Genomic DNA, 19,590 nt, shown 5'->3' on the forward strand with positions numbered 1-19,590 from the left:
GTAGCTTATGAAAAAAACGCCCAGAACCAAAATCACACCAGCTCTGCTCCTGCAAACGGAAACGCACGGATCTGGATCAGTGAAAAACGTATCCTCTCGATAAAAACATATTTGATGAGATCCAACCTTTTTATGGATTTATACTTTTACATTGCAGTATTTTTTGATAAATCCTGTATGAAGAGTTTGGCATGCAACTTCACGCTTTATTCCTTCCCTTGTTCCGGTATCTTTTGCGATATTTACCACATGGTTGCCCTGGCCGTAGAAATCTCTGCAACCGTGTTGACATGTAACAAAGATTAAGAAGTGTATTCAAAAAAAAATCCAACACTTTGTTTAGTGAACAACTTTTTAATGCATGGATGGAAATTGATGAAATTTTCAGTGAAACTATCTAGAAACGTAATGTGTACACACACAGTAAACGAAAATTACCGAGTTTGGTAATTTTTTTACCGAAATCCTAACATGTGTAAATCGTTAAACTGTTCGGTAATTTTTTCGGTAAAAAATAAACGAACATCGGTAAATCGATTCTTCATTTACCGATGTTCGTTTATTTTTTACCGAAAAAAAAAACCGAACAGTTTAACGATTTACACATGTTAGGATTTCGGTAAAAAAAATTACCGAACTCGGTAATTGTGTACACAGTAAACGAAAATTGTGAATATCGTTTTATTAAAATTTTAGCTCACTTTTGGGATCTCTAGGACCCCAAAAGTGAGCTAAAATTTGAATAAAAGTGAAGATTATTGGGCCTTATTCTGCGAGGCGAATGAAGTGACTCGTAGTCACATTAGTCGTAGTCACGTGACTCTAGACGGGGTATTCCGAGAGGCGACTCACTCACGGTGACTAGTTCATTGCCTTGGTGGCTTGATGTTCATTTTGACGTTCCAGAGGCAATGAACCAGTTTCATCGGGTTCACCATGCGAACTGTCAAACATGTAAGGAACATTCAAAGCAGGTAGTGTGATATTCAATTTCTTGGATGACGTCACATTCATGAAGAATTTGAATATAACAAATGCATGAAAAAAATCAAACCAATCTTTTTCGAGTATGCCCGTAAATCCCTTAGCGGAATTGAAATTGTCTTCCGCTCTAGTCCATGATGAGAATTGAGATTTTCATTTTTGTGCGTGATAAATTTTCAGATTTAGATTGAAAAAATAAGAATTAAAAAGTAAAATAGCTATAGAGAATTCCAAATTCAAAGATCCAATTCAGATTGAAAACTGAAATTTCATTCTATATTATCGATTGTCAGGTTAATGTTAATGTTTATTTCTATATTAAGAAAAGGAATTTTTTTAAGGATTCAGTTCTTTTAAAGACTGAATTTCATTTTTTATTTAATTGTTTGTTTGAAATTTAAACTTTTAATCTGAAATATGTTTTTATGAAAGTTTTTTGTATTTGGAATTAGTTCTCTGTGGAATTAGCATGACGTTTAATCGAAAAATTCAAGATTAAACGTCATGCTAAATTTCAAACAAACAATTAAATAATAAATGAAATTCAGTCTTAAAAAACATCCTTTTCTTAATATAGAAATAAACATATGCAATTGTTCTGTCTCAAGTACTTGAACAAATGACGTCACTTTTATGAAGCATAGACAAATTAAGAATAATTTAGAATAAATTACATAGGTTCAAGTAAAGCAGCGATTTTTCAATTACTGGTATATTGATTTTTTAGCATCAGGAGCGTTGTAATTAGCGATTTTAGCTTCTGTAGCGAATGTTTCACGGAAACTCAGAATCAATCAGCCTTTCGAATTTCGTGCTTTTAATTCAGATTCACGAGCAAAAAATAATTAAAGCTTTAATTAATAATTTCTCAATAATGATTCTGATACAAACTGCGAATAAAAGCTCATAATTTCAAGGGATTTAAGAATAATATTCAAAGATCGTTTCCAAACTTCAATTTCAAAGTTCCGAGTTCCGATTCAAAAATAACTTCGTATTTTAGTTTTGAAATCATTAAGTCTAGTCCACACTTGGCAACTTGAACTGCGATTTCGGTTGATGAGACTTGTTTATGTTTACAATTTGGTTGCTGTAAGTCTCCCATACTTGTCGGGAGACTTTAGACATGCATCTCTTCGTATAGTTCAAAATGTAAACATAAACGAGTCTCAGTAACCGAATTTGCAATTCAAATTGCCAAGTGTGGGCGAGGCTTTAGACAGTTTAGATACACGATTCAGCTGAAATTTACAAATTTCAAATTCAAATTTTCGATTTGATAGGTTAACCACACCTCAAAAGTTAAATCTCCTATTTGATTTTTACAATTAAATATACTTTCACCGAATTGTCAAAATTATGAATATGCAGAAAAGTTAATCAATTGCTGATTTTCGTTAAGTCAATGAGTTAATCTGTTTATCAAAGCCTTGAATATCGAGTTTTCATTTCTTTTGACTTTATCATACAAATTTGGTATTTTAAATTTAATGATTGTATGCCGAATGTATAAGTTTTGATTTGAAGCACCAAACTATGAATGTAAAGAAACTTTTCATGCCTAATCTGAGTACAACAAATCCAAAATTTTTACAGTTTTTTTTATCCACGCATCGCTTTAAGAATGAGCATTTAAATTTAAAAAAAAATCGTTGATGATCAAATAAACAATGTCCATGTCTATTTTATGGCCTACTAATACATACGTATTCAACAGAATGTAATACCTTAGCATTTAAGTTTTTTTTTGTGCTTGACAGTTCATTGAAATTAATTTGAAATGACTTTCACCTAATGTAAATGCATATTCAGGTGATTCAGATCACTTCGAGGTAACGCAAAGCGTTTTTCTTTTGATCGAAAATTTTGAGCAAAAAAACGTGGCCCTCAGTATGTAAATTTATTTCTTTGTATTTGCGTATAACTTAAGCTGTATTACAGGCACTCCTGGACATAAAAAATGTCAATTTGATGACAGATTAAATTAGGTCAAAATTTTGCATAGTTTATTGCGTCACCTATGTTTGTACTTTTTTAATCCTGACGCATCGAAATGAACCATAATGATAAAAATTCATCGTGCGAGCTGTCAACAAAACAAAAATTAATCTGAAATCGCGGAAAAAATTGGAATACTTTCAAGGTAGACGATTTTTAACTCTTATTAGCAAAAAAATGCCCTTGCTTACTTTTGAATCATTGTTTTTCTATAGAAACGTGACCAAAATATCATTGGAGAAACATAAGTAACTCAAAATCCGTCTGAACGTTCTTCAAGGTTGCCTGGATCTGAGCTGCTGATGGTGTCTTCCGAGTGCTTTGAGAAGTACAGCAACTCGATGCTGGAAGGAACGATTAGCCTAGATGATGTCGCCAAATTGTCGACGAGCTGGGACCGGAAATTTCTGCTCCGACGAAAATTTTGGGTTGGTCTAAATGTCGACGCTGATTAATCGAAATTTTTTGTCTTCGATGAAGGATTCTCGATAGAGAAAGGGCCCAAATATCCATTTTAAATACATTTTTTATACTTACATTAGTTTGAATTTAATAAATTGTAATCAAATTGTGAAACTGTGAAATTATCATATACGAAATCACAATTCTATTTGAATTCGGAGAAAGATCTTGCAAGGACCCTAAAATTATCTATAAAACTTACAGGATAGAATGAAGCGTCCAAATTGAAGTATATTTAAATAAAATAATTGAATGGTTTAAAGTGTTCAATAAATTCAAAATAGTTTTTCTCAATCGAAACCGTTTAATTTTTAAGTTGCTTTGAAAGATACAAACTTTGATGATCATTTAACCGGATTTCTAAAAAAATATGCCTTGATTGTATTTTAATTAAACATTTTTAATCTTATAATTTAAAGCTTCTGTAAAAAGTTTTCTTTCAATTTTATCACATCTAGAAAGTCTCAATTTGTTTTTCCAAATAGGTGCTGACTTCAAAAGTGACTTGCCACCGACTTGAGTCACGCTATTCGAGAATTTGATTTATAAAAATCACATATACAAAAATCAATACACGATTATTAATGGAATTATTTATGAACTGATTAAATAGATTCAAAATTGGCTTCTGGAATAAAAACTTTTAATTTAATATTGATTTTTTGTATATTTTTCATCCAAGTCACTTACGAAATAGGTAACGACTCTAAAAGTCACTTGCCACCGACTCGAGTCACGCCATTCGCCTCTGAGAATACGGTGACAGTTAAAAAAAGTTCATTCAAGTCACCTAAAGTTCATTGAAGTCACGGCATTCGCCTGCTAGAATACGGTGACTCTAAAAAACCAAGTCACTTCACGTCACTCGCCTCGCAGAATAAGCCCCATTGATTCAATAAAGTAAGAAGAATGTGAGAGATTTTTTCAAGCTCAATCTGAAAATATGAATAGAGAAAGTGATAAGAAAGTCATTTTTTCTGACTGCTTCGTCTACCTGACTTATACATAGGCCTGGCTTCATTTCTACAAGGTAGAAAAGCTGCCCACCGGTAGAATAAACAAAATACGGTGGTCAAATCGTGCGCAAAATATTTGGACTGCTTGTGGGGAGATATTTTGAAAATTTTTGTAATGGACAGTAAAACGAACTCTTTAGCGGTCACCTGGCAGGTTGGTAACTAGAATCTTTTCGTTGACAAGTCTCACCTGTATTTCCCGGAGGTAAATAAGGAGAAAAAAATGAAAAAATCAAAGTCTAGTACTTGGGGAGGCTACCGATCTGTAGAAACTGCAAATTTCTCAGTCTTTCATAACGATTGACACGATGAATGGCTAAACGGTGGTGGAGTGATAAAAAGTCAAATATGAAAATTTTGTGCCAACGGAGGACAATAAATTTTTTTATAACTTCGACAAAACTCAAAATTATGAGTAATTTTGATGGTTAAGCCTCAGGAAACAGAAAACGTAACCAAAAATAGCCTTGATTTGAAAAAAAAGTGGTTCATATTATGCATTACAGATGCACGTGTTGCCCAAAAATTGAAGTCGAAATTTTTTTTCATTGAACACTATCTAAAAAACCACAAATCCTTAAACAAAGTAAAGAACACCATTTTTACGAAAACCAAAGATAAAATACCAAAAGAAAAAACAACAAATGTGGTTTACAACATAAAATGTGGAGGTTGTGAAAAATCTTACATTGGTGAAACTAGTCAATTTTCACACAAAAGATTAGAACAGCATAAGAATGATGTAAAAAACAAAAAAGTTGGAGGCACAGGACTTGCTCTACGTAGTATAGAGAGTATGGTCATGCTTTCGATTTCAAAAACACTATATTTTAGAAAAAGTCTCAAAGTACAACACTAGAATTTGTGCAAAAATGTTTCACATCAGAATAAGAGGAGACAATGACGGTGTAAACAAACAGAATGACTCAATCAATTTTAAATCAGCCTACAACTGCATTTTACCCAAGATCAGAACACTGACAGATAAATGTAAACATAACATCAAAAACAAACAACAGACAACAAACAGTAGTTAGACGATCGCTAGATAAAGTAAGTTATATAATCTAGTAAAATGGAAAATTGTATTGAAAATAAATTCTATTAAAGGTCCACTGAAGAGGAGCGAACAGCCAAAAGAAGTGACATTTCATCTCTCTGATTACTATGGGCTCGTTAGATTTCAAAATTGCATATTAAATTTTTGAGGCATCAAAAAAATTCGAAATGTTTTGCAATACTAATACCTAAAAAAATAAAAATACCATACAGATAAGGTTTCGTATGCAGTAGAGTGTTCATTTTCGATTTTCCCGGGATTCCGATATTTCCCGGGAAAAGGATCGTCAGATTTCCCGATTCCTGGAAACGCTTAAACGGCCGGGAGATGGACACTAATCACGGTTTTTGTTTTTTTTTTTTTAAACCTGCAAAAAGAAAAGATCGCTTTCTCTGAAAATGGGATACATTGTGGGGTCATTATGACCTAGAAAAAACATTTTCAATTTATTTTTTTGAAGCTCATATTTCATTTATTTTTGATTCTAGGGTCCAAGTATCAAATTTTGTAGCATAATTGTACGTCACAAAAGTAAAGCACACATGATTTGTTGATATTCTTGTGTCGATAAATAAGGGCATAACGAGCACCCGGGGCAAACTGGGCACCCCTCTTATCTAAGGAAATACGTATTTTTGCGAAAAAAAAATTCACGAGGAACATTTTTGTAGTTCCTGTAGTATTAATTTTTCAGAAAAAAAAGAACTCTCCTTATCATCTTTATAGAAATATTTAAAAAAAATAAACAAACTTCGACAAGTGACGAAAATATTATACATTTAGAGCACCGTAAAATAAGCTGTAATGATTGTTAAATGTTTTACCTACTTTTCAAGTTTTGGCCAGTTAGGAAATAGACTTTTTAAGTGTCTCAACACGAAACAATCATGTAACTCATATATTTTAGCTGTTTCATATGGTTAAATAAGCGTCCTCCTTAAGGTGGCCATTATGCTCTTATCTTCCATACATGAAACTAGCTCACCCGGTGTGCGTTGTAACACCTTCCAAAAATAAATTAAACTCTAAGAAATTATTTAAATTTTGATTTTTGTAAGTACAGTAGTTTTTCGATTTTATCACGGTCAAAAAAAATTTCACCGTGAATATGGCGAAACCGTGAATTTGGCGAAACTAAAAATTGAAGTAGAAATAAGTATTTTTACTGTCTTTAATCAATAATTTATAATATTTTCAGTAGTGGAAACGTTTTGTATCAATAAATTTCGATCATAAGGAGTAATAACCAAAGATTACTAAACAAAAAGGATCGTTTTCAGTTCTAATTATTCTTCTCTAAAGCAAAGTTTTAGGCTTTTTCTTGAAATAAAACCATGTTGTTATATCCATTTGATAGTCTACATCTAATTAAAGAGAGTTTTTTTTTATGGAAATTTAACAGTCGTTATCTCTTATATCGATTTTGAAAAAAAGTTCAAAAAAATTAGCATCAAATAATTTGTTTCTGCTTATTTCAAATTTCAATATTTTAATCTTAACTCCTTTGATGAACTAAAAAGTATGTTTATTCTAAAAATGTTTTAAAATTTGCTCAACTTAGACTTTTTCAGTGTGTTTCTCGAAATTTGCTTTATGGGCAGATAATCTTTTGTCTTTATATGTAGAAAATCAGAAATCTTAGTCATATTTTCAGACAAAGCTAGCAGAATTTCATTTTATTCTTCCAAAATTATCCATTCAGACAATACTAAAGGCTATCCAATAAGGATTGCGCACGCCACCCTTTAAAATAAACAAGTTCAACAAAGAAATCAGAGACACTTATCTCTTTTCAAAAACGCTTAAATTCACCCACATCTTTATATGATTCGCATAACCAAGAAAGTTAAATTTTTTTAAGCGACTAACCAACCCAAGTAACAATACTAGCATCAGCGTGTCGTTAAAATACTTGTGTCGATTATTACAAGCGTTTTTAAAATCCAAATGACGATTTTAAACACTATACAGATGAAATAAGCAGTTCAATGGTATTTTCATATTATTGGATACCTATATACTATCACATAAACCATAAAAAATATCATAAACAAAGACGCTCTATGCTTTTGAATGAAAATTAAGGACCTGGTAATGGTTTCTGAATGATTTCTTAAAAATCGTGATAAAATCGAAACAATAACCGTGATAAAATCGAGCGTGAATTTGGCGAGTATTGATAAAATAGAATAGTGATAAAATCGAGAAACTACTGTATCATAAAAGCTCGGTTTATGCCAAAAAACTATGGAAGCCCCTCCTTTACGCTTCCCATCCGCCAATGCTGGAAGGAGGTAGAGATCCCATTTGTACGTATTCAAAAACTCTCATATTAAATTTGGTTATATTGGTTGATAAGTTATAAGCAATACATCAACATTTATATGGAATCCCCACCTTTCCTCCCTTCTCCACACTGCAAGACAGAAGGGTGTGTAAAATTTCATAGAAACATATCTTGTACTCAAATACCTTTCCATGTCAAACTTCTATACCAAATACCCTACCAAGCGAAATTTTGTTCCATTTGCTAGATAAGTTCTCGAGTGATGTAAAAAATTGTATGGGTCTAACTTCCCACTTTAAAATTTTCCCACAGGAAGAACAAAAGGTTCTCAAAATATCATTAAAATATTCCCAGTATTCAAATACCTTTCCCTGCCAAATTTAGATCCATATGATTTATAAGTTTTCTAATTATGCTGGAAAATGTAAAGGAGCCCCTCCCCCCTTTCTATCTCTTCACAAAAAGGAGAGAAGGGTGTCTAATATTTACAGAACTAAGCCAAATTTGGTTCTGTTTGCTCGAATAGTTCTCAAGTTATGCAATAAAAATGTATAGAAGCGTCTGCCTATATTCCCACTGAAAAAAGAGAGGGTTCAAAATTGACCATAGAAACATTTCTTGTGTTCCAATACCCTCGCATGCCAAATTTGGTTCCAATGTCTTGATTAGTTCTCGAGTTATGTTAAAAATTGTTAAGTAGCCCCCCTAGTATCAGAACGAATTAAAAAAGGGGAGGGAATGAACCCCCAAACAACCATAACACATTATCAGCAACCTATACTTGAACTATATTCCCACCAAAACTCACCAAAACGCTCTTGACGAGAGCGTGATTCAATCGCTTGCTTCTAACATCAATCTACCAAGCTTCCAACTATTAGGCTGACATCTTTAAGCATGTAATCTCCCAATGTCGGAACGGAATGTCGGCATCGACAATCGCGTATCCGAATGATCACGACAAACCGAACAGGAAGCCAGCCGAGTACTGACTTGGCTTGGCACGATATGTTGTAGCACTTTTGGCTCCGAAGGACACACGAAATTTGGGACTATTTCCACCATACACAATACTTTCTCGTTTCCCGTGTCCTGGTGGCGCTGCCAAAAATTTTCGCCAATAGTCGGGAGCAGCACCAGGAACTCAGCATCGGTATGGTGGCAAATCCACCTTTTGCAAACCGGTGCCTAGCTAGCTTGCAAAACAGGAAGAAAGGAGATTCTCGTGCTTCTCGTGCGTTTTTCGTTTTGGAGCAGATCCGTTTCTGCTCTTCCTGCATAGTTTGTTCGTTGATTTGGTTTGCTGCTGCTGTTGTTCCTGTTCGTCCGTCGTATTGATGATGTAGTTGTTCTTGTTGTTGTTGTTACGATTACACGGAGCATTCTTCCTTCAGCTGTCTCGTCGTTCCTTCGTCGTTCCTTCGTCGTGGGTCTCCGGGTTGTGGTGGCCCCAGCAGCAGTCAGTGTCAGTGTCATCGCGCGACGACGACGACGAGTAATCGGTTGCTGGCTCCTTCAGTCAGTGGTGTTGCACTCACACATACGGTCGCGTAGTGGTGTCGCTTTTGGCAGGACGAAAATCTTCAGGAAAGCGCGCTCGGAGTTAGCCCATCGCATTGTGGGGTGGACAGGAGAGAAGTGGGTGACGGCAAAAAACACTGTCAATAAGATTCAATCTAGGAAGGAAGGACGGAAGGAATCCCCGGGTGTTTTTCCCTGTGTCAGGAAGCTTTGTTCCTGGAGTTCCCGTTTGGAGAAAACTGTTGGGGCGTTGTGTTGTTTTACCTTTTTTTTCTTCTCTGCTCTTCGGTGCTTTTTCCTTAAGCATTAAGTGGATGTGGGTGGTTGGTTTGGATCGGGTGAAGTATTTCCGCTGCACGCGCCATCGGGTTTGATGCGGGCCCGTGACCCAACCGGAAGTACTTAGTGCGGTGCGGTGGCAAAATCGTTAGAGCTTCTTCGCCAGCTTTCGCCAGTGACCCTGGTCAGTGTTTGTGCCCGATCGATTTGTGTGTGCCAAACAATGACGACGGAGTTTTTAACTTGTGTGTAAGAATTTAAAAAAAAAACTTAACAACCGGAAGTGTGCTGTTAAAATTCCTCAACATCGTCTATCGAGAAAAGTGCAAGTGGAAAAAAAAACAAGTGACACAGAAATGTCTTTTTTCGGGCATCAGCATCACCGTTTGATGGAACCTTTGGCGACAGCGGCCACTCCTCGGGCAACCCGGAACAATGGTGGCTCAATATTTCTTGCGCCCAAAGCTGAAAAAACGACGACGAACACCCCAACGACAACCACCAGGACATCCGGAAGAAGAAGGGAGAAAAATCAATGACGTGTGAGTGTTGTTTCCCGTGTGGGTTTCTCGCTCGACCTACCTATGTTTGTTGTTGTTGTTGTTTGTCGGGGCAAACAAAAACAACTAATCCAGGCAGGTTCCCTCAATGGTCCGTAATTACATTTTGCACATTCATTAGCTGGTAATATGGTTGAAATTGATATTTTCTGAATCCACCACCTCCTGAGTATGGCGATAAATTTTGCTACGCGAAATCCTTTTGCCTAGTACAGTTGGTTCTATGGCTGGCGGAGGGATTGTGTTTCTTCTTTGTGACATAATTTACAGCACGAACCGGACGAGGGGCTAATCGATTTGTTACCAAAAAAAATCAAAACTTTTTGAATTCTTAAAATTCTCGATGTTTAAAACAAAACACACATTTTTTGAAACTTTTTGATAATTTAGACTTTTTTGACAATTTTCAACTTTTGACTCCTGATCTAAATCAGAATCTTCCAATTATTCCAGTTGACTTTTTATGGCTCCGGTCGGACAGCCTTCATTGACGACGATCTTCCACTGGCTCCAGCCCGGCGATTTTCTGGCGATCTTCCGATTTGACGAATTATTAATAGCTTTCGGTACCGGTCCAACGAGCTTCTGATTCAACGACATTTTAAAGACTTAACAATCTTCCACTGCTCCTAAGTGCGACAGCAACGCTTCACTCCGACTCGAAGACTTCCTTCCAATAAATTTTTTGAATCATTCTTCAGATCCTTTCATTTTCTTCAGATCCAACGCTTATTCCTGGTCAAACTTCTGAAGGCTTTGGTTCGACGACTTTTCATGGTTTCTACAACCTTTGGACAACCTTTACAGTAGCTCTGACTCGTTGTCGTAACTTCTTGACTCAGCAAACAACGATGGCTCCTATTGCGAGGACTTTCTAATGGTTTCGGCATGATATCCTCTCATTGGCTTAGCGGCTCAACGACTCTTATGAGACTCAGAACTGATGACTTTCCAATGGCTCCGGTTCGACGACCTCTCTTGGTGCATGCCGAATATCTTCCAGTGGCTCATTGGGCACTGGAGGTAGGGTCTAACGACCACCCAATGCTTTCTGTTCGGCGCAACGAGGACTTCCTCAGTGGCTTCCTGGCTCGACGAGCTCCTCCAGGCTCCGATCGGACAGCCTTCCAATGGCTCCGGTCTGACGACTTTTCAGTGATGTCTTATCCAACATGTCTTTCCTGGTTCGACGGCCACCTAATGGCTTCCTAGCTTGACAATCTCCCAGTGGTCCTTGGTTCGATGACCTTCCACTGACTTCCTGGCTAGACGGAACAACGATCCCAGACACTGGTAGAACGCCTTCCCAGTGGATTCGATTCTTCGACCTCCCAGTTGCTCCATCTCGACGACCTCTCACCAGTTTGCCGAACCAACATTTCGTGGCTCTCGGTTTGACGACCTTACAACTTTTCATAGTCTGCAGTCCAATGATCTTCACTTACTCTTGTTCGACGATTTTCAAGGGTTCATAGCCCTCCGCTGGTTGCTATTCAGCTGACCATTAATGGCACTGATACTTCCAAGTAGCTTCAGATTATCGATCTACCAGTGGCTCCGGATCGAAGGACTTTTTTGTGGCTCCGATCAATGAACTCCTCTGACTTCGATTTGACAACCTTTCATGGTAATTGTCAGTCTGATTTTCAATGGTTCTAATTTTACGATTCCCCAATTGCTTCCTTGAGAGAGTAACGATCTCCCGAGGGCTCCTGATTTGACGTGCTTCTAACAGCCCGGCTGGAAAAATCTCATTGGCATCCCAGTTAGACAAGATTCCAATGGCTTTGGTTCAAAGACCCGGTACCTTCCTGATTCGACTATTTTCCATAGCTCCAATCCGGCAATCCAAAACACTTTCAAGTGGCTTCTGACTCGACAACCTCCCACGGGTACTGGTCCGATAATCTTTCAGTTGCTCCAGCCCGTCGACCTTCCATATTGGCTTTAGCTCGACTTCAGCTAATTCCTGGTCGGAAGACCTTCTCTTGCTTTGGTCCAACAACCTTCCAATGATTTCTTGCATCCGTTTCCTCGTTCGAAAACTTGTCATGGTTCTTGGTCCGACTTTACTCCCAGTAGTTCCAACCCAAGAATCTTCTAGTGGCTTCCACATAACGACCGTCCATTATCTTCCTGGCTCATAGACCTCCACCAGGTCCCGGTCTGACGACTTTCCAATGGCTCCGGTTCGACGACTTCAGTGGCTTCCCGGCACAATGGCCTCCCGAGTGTAGATCTTCTAGATGCTTTGAGCTCGACGACCTTTTGACAGTTCCGGCTTGAAGAACTCTAATTGGTTTCCCAGTTAGACAACCTCTTAACAGCTTCGGTTAAACAAACCTGCATCTTCTTGGTCCGACTACTTCTCATGGCCCCAGATCAACGATCTACAAGTTGCTCTTTCTAGTCTGACGAACTTCGCTGACTTTGGTCCTATTGTTCCAATGTCTTCTTGGCTCGACATCTGCCTGATTGCTTTCTGAATCAATGGTCTTTTGGTGACTCTTTTATGTGTTCTTTCCATTCGAATTTCGCAAGAAATTTTGACTGTTTTTCGCCGAAAAAAAAGTATTGGAATTTTACAAAAAACTAGATATTATTGTTCAGGGTAGGCAAGGCGGTCCTACTAACTCTGGCTGACTAGTAGACTTGTAGAGTTCTTATCGATTGTGCTTATGAATCTATGTGTCTTCTTTATTCCACATTTCTGTTTTTGAAAATTGAATACAGCTAGCAATTTTGGAAATTCGAATCCGGATCAAAGGACCTACATATATCGACGGCAAAAGTTCATGTTCATTTCTATTGTGGATGAACGAATGTTTGGTAGTATTATTAAATTTTCTTTTGTTCAATTTGGAAACTTTTTTGGATTTTTTTTATTTTGTGGAAAAGATACTCCTTCAAACAACTCAACAACTCCTTCCTAATCCTACATCTTTGAGATTAAGCTTTGACATTTTGAATCTGGTTCGAAGGACCATTGTTTTTCATTGTGGATCAATGGTATATGTTCCTCAAGTCTTTATCGACACCTAACGTTTCGGACTCTGATTTCAATCTTTTTTAAAGGATCTGATAGTATTGAAGTTTAATTCCAGAAACTGGTTGAATAAAAACTACATCTCGCTACCCCTCGGCAATTTTCTTAAGCAAAAAAAAACTAGGAGAAAGAAATTTCAAATAGATGAAAAAAAACAACAATCTGCATACACACACCTCTCGCATTTCGCGTATAATACAAAACACGAACGATGTCGTCGTCGTTCCAATTACTTTTGCCCTAACCAGAAGAAGAAGGCCGACCGAAGGGGGAGGGGCTGCTGGGGGGACTCTCGAGGGGTCGTGCGCTGTTGCCGTTTGGTTTGGTTAGGTTGGGTTGTGTTTTTGCTTGCTGCCTTTCACTGCTAATGGTGTTTTTCTTTTCTCGCTCAAATAGTTTTTCCGATCCCGGTCCCCTGGACGAGAATCATTCACAAGGGAGGTAGGGAGAGGAAACGGGACTAAAGGAAGCAGAAGGCGGCTTTCCGAAAAATGAAAAGGAGAAGAAGAAAAAAATGACAATCGGCCAAGCAACCATAACCAAACCGAACCCAACTAAAAATCACGCGCATGCCATTTTCATATACAAAATCGCGTTCAATTCTGTACCTACTAGTAGGTACCGACTTTCTTCTTTTTTTCACCTCGTTCATCTGTTGTGCGCTCTTGCTAAAAAGTTTTCGTCCGTTTTCGATTTCCGTGACCGACCACCGCCGCCATGTTTATTTCTTGCAAACGTAATCGAAATCGGATCAGAAAACCATCATCACTCGTAGTGTTGATAAGTGAGCTGTATCGTGATTAGTCGCTTCAAGAACTGGTTTTCTGCCATGTGGTGTTGACTAAGACGATGGATCTCACGGCAAATGTCAAACAGTCAGCCAAGCTGTCAAAATAAATCATCGAAACCATGTGCGGTGGTTGGTTTTTTAATCAATCATTTTCTTGCGGGAAAATTGGCTATCCCAATAAAGAAGTATGTATTTTGTTAGATTATTTGTTGAAGAATTTCACACGCCACAGTCGAACGAGGGAGCAGCGTTAATAGCCGCCCTAAATCGCCGCCTCAGCCGCCGCCTTTCATCGCTCATAAGCAGGAATCGGGGCGGTGACGGCTTGTTAAAAATAAATCCGAATTAGTAACGCGATACCGCCTATCGACCGACAGACCGGGGCGCTCTTGAATCGCAGCTTACAAGTGTCTCCCTGAGGCAGGGTGTCCAGAAATCGCTATTCCAAACATCCTTTTGGTTCGGCAGACAATCCCGCAAAATTGGCAACCAGGCCGTCGTCGTCGGGTCTCCACGGAGCATCATGCCCCCACGTAACATTCGCCCAAATATGTCTTAATACGCCCGGCTTAATGGAAACGTATGGCACAGTGCGGCCAATCCAATTCCGAAAGGTTGTCCGCGAAAGCCAGAGCAGTAAGAGAGAGAAAAAGACGGGAGAGAGCGCGGGCGGGTGTGCAAGAGAGTGTATCAACAAAAGAATAAATGATCGTAAAATGCAACCGCAACCTTGCCAAGCACGCCAACGTCGTCTAGCCAAAGTGTGAGAAAAGTTTACAACTGGCTGGCAGGCAGCAGCCTGGTTGCCATTTATGTATAAAATATACGATGAGGAGAGACGACGCGTCGTGAGTGACGTTTGTATGCTACCAGCTACAGTGCTCTCTCTTCTGTGTATTGGTGCCTCTGAACGGCTGATTGAAGAAGAAACGTAAAAATCGACGATGATGATATGGGTGCTCAAACCGCGGGTCACTCAAAACGGTAGCTACCTCAACAATTTACGCTCGAGTGCAAGTTCTCAATAGCAGCACAAATGACTACCCGCCTCGAGCGAACCCCATTCGGAAAGAAAGTTTGCTCTCCTATTTTTGCTTCTCGTCGGCATTCAAAAATGCACTTTCCGAGAGAGAGAGAGAGAGTAATAGAGAAGTGAGTGGTTCGGTGCCTTCCACCAAACAGACTTCCGCCTTGCGTGCGGCGGCTGACGAACAACCATAGAGACTTGGACGGAGAGTCGCAGAGCTATTCGTCACATGTTTTATTAAGCGTTTAACACTGTCTGGGTCGAACTCGTTCGTTCGGTGATCCCTCGCTTCTTTTACTACACAGCACTCTGGGTGGGCGGCTCTTCGGTTGTTTGCCACTACTGAATCAGGTTAGCACTGCTCACACGGAGGGAATAAAAATATGGTCAGGATCGCCAATGTTGTGTGAATAGTATACCAATAGTATTACCAATTGCTATAAGAATAGAATGCGGTGTAAATTTATTGATAGGATCGTTAACATTAAAAGATTAAAATATGACAAAGGAGAGTTGAAAATCGGTTTTTATTCTCTCAATTTCAAGAAGCTTTAAACATTTTTACAAAAAATTATAAATATCAATACCTTTGATAAGATTTCGCAAATATTTCCACAAACTTAAATTTGTTCGAAAAGAATTTAAAAATTGATGAAAAATTTCCTTCCGTGCCGCCACAGCCAACAATTCCGATTTGACACATAGTCAAGTGGTGTGCAATCATGATTAAATCCCATAGCAGCAATCAGAGCGCGCCGCAGCAGACGTGCCTCGCCTCGAACTTTTCTCTTTTCTGTCTGCTTGCCTGCCATCGGGCATGTCATTACATTACGCTACACGCGAATGCTGTGCTATAGATAGAAGAGGGCTAATAAAGGAATTCCTCTGCTATGACAGAAGTCTAAGAGAGAGAGGTTTCCCTCTCTGAAAAAAACGTCATCCATCGCCAATTGAAATTGCATTGGTGTTGGTTTCATTGAGGTAGACACGAACTTTGATTTGAGTGCCTCTTATTTGTGAGTGTTTGTATCGCTCATCTGTAAATTTGCATACTGAGAAGAGCGTTCTCACACTCATAAAAAGTTCTTTCTCTTAGCTTTACACTTTGTTTTTTGCTCTCGTTCGTTTTTTTCTCTCTCCTGCACGACTCGACACGGAAACGAAGTCGACCGACCAAAAAAAAAACCAACACCAAGTGTGTTCGCTTCGCTCGCACGTGAGCATCAGTGAAGCTAGAGAGAGAGAGAAAAATGACGAAGAACTCGAAACGAAACACGCGATACCAACCACACGAAAAATGAGTGATATTGTTGTCACTGCTGATGCGAGTGATTTTCCGCTTTATGCGCTCGTCGTGTGTCATCATTGCTCTCCCCGGGCTCTCCACCGATTATCACTTGTTATTTTTTCACTTTATCGCTCATTTCCGATGAAGTCGAGCGTGGTGAATGGGACTAAAAATGTTGACAGTTACCACTCGTTTTTTTTATTGTGGTTTGTTAATTCGAATTAATTCCGTTTTACTTTGTTTTGACAAACCCATGAACTTGACTGCCAACTGCCATCACCGGGGTTGAGTCATTAGGGGACCGCAAATTTAAATTAAAAGAACTTTTGAGATGCTGTTAAATGAAAACAAAAACATTGAGCAACACTTGTTTGAACTGAAATTAGCATACAGATGCTATCGAATCGATTACAGGTCGCTGGAGGAATGTGTTCGAAAAAAAATGGCAACTTTGCTCCCTGTGCAACCAAATTAACACTCACTCTTAGGCTGATGTCATGCTGAAGCAACTAGCAACGCGACCTACAACGCAACGTTCACACGACTAACCAGCTCTCATTTGATCTCCATGGAGATCGCGCAGACCTGTCATACTGGTCGCTTTGTATAGCGCGACCAATCTGATGCCAATGTGTTTTGTAGCGCGACTAGTAGGAAATCCAATAGGAATATTGTTATTTCTCGATTTGAAGCAGTGATTCCGGGTTTTAAGCACAATAGTACGAAGATCTGTCCGAACTTGTGATAATAAACTAAAAACTATCTTAATCGGCGAGAAAATTTTCATGAATTCTTAGTTCCGGCAAAAAAAACAAGGAATTTTGTCGGTTCAAATTTTGGCATTCTTGCAATCCGGGTCGTGATTTGATGAGTTTTTGATGGCTCCCGAAAGAAAGGAGACGATTCAAAGCATTATCAGATGTAGAGAAGTGATGATTTGTAGGGAATTTCAAAGTCACAGGTCGCGCCAGCATGACATACCAATGCGTTGCAACGCAATCTTATTGGAACGTTGCGTTGCGTTGCGTTGCTAGTTGCTTCAGCATGACATCAGCCTTAGCACAAAAAGGTGAAACATGATAAATAGGAGTAATTGGTGGATGACGTAGAACTCGTTTGATGAGTTTTTTTTATGTTTTCATTCTCTCATTTTCCCCCTAATCTTTCAGGTATTTGTGTGCGAATTTTTTTTCGTAGCTATTCCGTTATGAGATTATTTCGAGAGAGCAAATGAAAGGAAAAAAGCACTCAGAAACCGGAATTTGGGTGCCGGTTTGATGAGAGAGTGAGCAAACGATTCGATCGGAGACGACGATGGTGTGCAAAGTGTTATAAATTATATTTAAAGAGACAGAGATTAGAGGTATTATAATACTACACAGTCATGGCGTGTCGTTAAGCAGAAAAAAAATGATTCGAATGAAAACAGATCCCCTAATAAGCTGGCGATGATGAGCGCTCGCTAGCAGGCGTGGGTATTTGGGGTCGTTGAGGTGGTTTTGACTGGTTCTATGCTTTGAAACCTGATTTATTATTTGAAAAATGTTATATTTCGGTAATAATTTAATTACCTACTACATTTTTATTCAATGCGGTAAGTTGGTCAACTAATAAACCTTTTCCTAAAATCTATTGATCTTCGTCTTCAATTCTGTTCTTTTTTCGTGTTTCCATATCTATTTACTGTTCTCTTCAAAAAGTGTGATCTAGACTCAAGTAAACAATAAAAAAAATAAAACAAAAAAAAATAAAGAAAACTTACAAAATTAAATTTAAGAAAAAATGTAAAAAATAAGAAAAATGAAAACAAAATATTGAAAACATAATAAAATTAAAACAAATAAACAAATGATTAAAAAAATTGAAAGATACAAAAACAAAAAAAAAGAAGAAACAAATTTTAAAAAAAGAAAAATTTAAAAAAAAATTGAAAAAAAAATTGAAAAAATAGAAAAATTTAAAAAATAGAAAAATTTAAAAAAAATAAAAAAAATAATAAAATAAAAAAAAGAAAAAATAAAAAAAAATTATAAAATAAAAAAAAAGAAAAAAAAAATAAAAAAACGAAAAGAAAAAAAAATTAAAAAAAAGAAAAAAAAGAAAAAAAATTAAAAAATGAAAAAAATAAATAAAAAAAAATAAAAAAATTAATAAAGGAAAAAAAAGAAAAAAAAGAAAAAAAATTTGAAAAAAACATTCAAAAAAAAAGAAAAAAAATCAAAAAAAAATTAAAAAAATTTAAAAAAAAGAAAAAAAAATCGCAAATCGCAAGAAAAAGTAATTAAAAAAAATTAAAAAAAAACAAAAAAGTAAAAAAAAAAATTAAAAAAGAAATGCAAAAATGCAAAAACAATAAATACATAAATAAAATTAGAAATGAAATTAAAAAAAATTAAAAAAAAGGAAAAAAATTAACAAAAAAGAAAATAGAGAAAGAACTGACACAATTTAAAATTTAAATAAAATCAAAATAAAAAAAATAAGCAAAATGCTGAAACAATGAAAAAAAATTAAGAAAATGAAAAAAGAAGTTGAAATAAAAACGAATAAAAAAAAAATAATGCAAATGGGTAAAAAATTAAAAAACATAAAAAAATTTGCAAAAATTAAAAAAAAAAAAATCACAAAAATGAAAGAAATTAAAAAATTGAAAAATAAGAACAAAATTAAAAAAAATTGAAAAAAAGTAGGGGAGATAAGGGCATAACGAGCACCCAGGGCATAATAAGCACTACTCTTTTCTACAAAAATACGTATTTTCTTAAATAAATTTTCCTGAAGATTTGTTTCGTACTTCCTATAGCATTAATTTTTCACAAAAACAGGAATCTTCTTATCATCTTTACAAAAATATTTTTTTAAAAATCAGCTAGGTTCTCAAGTAACGAAAATATTAAAATTTTCGAGCATCACGAAATAAGCTCTTATGATCTATAATGTACGCACTGCAACATGATGTACACATTGTTTCTCAATTTTTACCATCATAAAATTTTTGATTTTTCACTTTTATCAATTTTAAAACACGTTTTTACTTAAATTTGTTGACTCGAGGCATATAGAGCACCACTGATCGAGGCACGATGAGCATTTTCTGCCGTGGAATCTAGCAGTGAATTAAAATTGATTTATAGACCCACAACTTGACAAGTTTACATCCCGATTTAGCCTATTGGTAAGAGAGTTCGATTTCTGTTCGAGGTGATTTTTTTTCGATTTTCAATAATTTACATTTCCATTAATCGATTTTTTTGATTGTTACATTATACGGC

The 19,590-nt window shown here is 36.8% G+C and overlaps 1 protein-coding gene across 3 annotated transcripts in view; it reads left to right on the forward strand.

The window, feature by feature from the left end:
• Positions 1–19,590, forward strand: part of LOC129754359 (serine/threonine-protein kinase tousled-like 2) — a 229,077-nt gene that overhangs the window by 48,926 nt on the left and 160,561 nt on the right. The window contains exon 1 of one of the 3 annotated variants that reach the window (XM_055750410.1): positions 9,160–10,149. The exons of the other annotated variants lie outside the window; for them this stretch is intronic. The gene's annotated coding sequence lies outside the window, so the exon portion shown is untranslated. Of the gene's footprint in view, positions 1–9,159; positions 10,150–19,590 lie in introns of those variants that run through there. 3 annotated transcript variants of the gene reach the window in all.

Source organism: Uranotaenia lowii, chromosome 1 (genome assembly GCF_029784155.1).
Source record: "Uranotaenia lowii strain MFRU-FL chromosome 1, ASM2978415v1, whole genome shotgun sequence".
NCBI classification, from domain to species: domain Eukaryota; kingdom Metazoa; phylum Arthropoda; class Insecta; order Diptera; family Culicidae; genus Uranotaenia; species Uranotaenia lowii.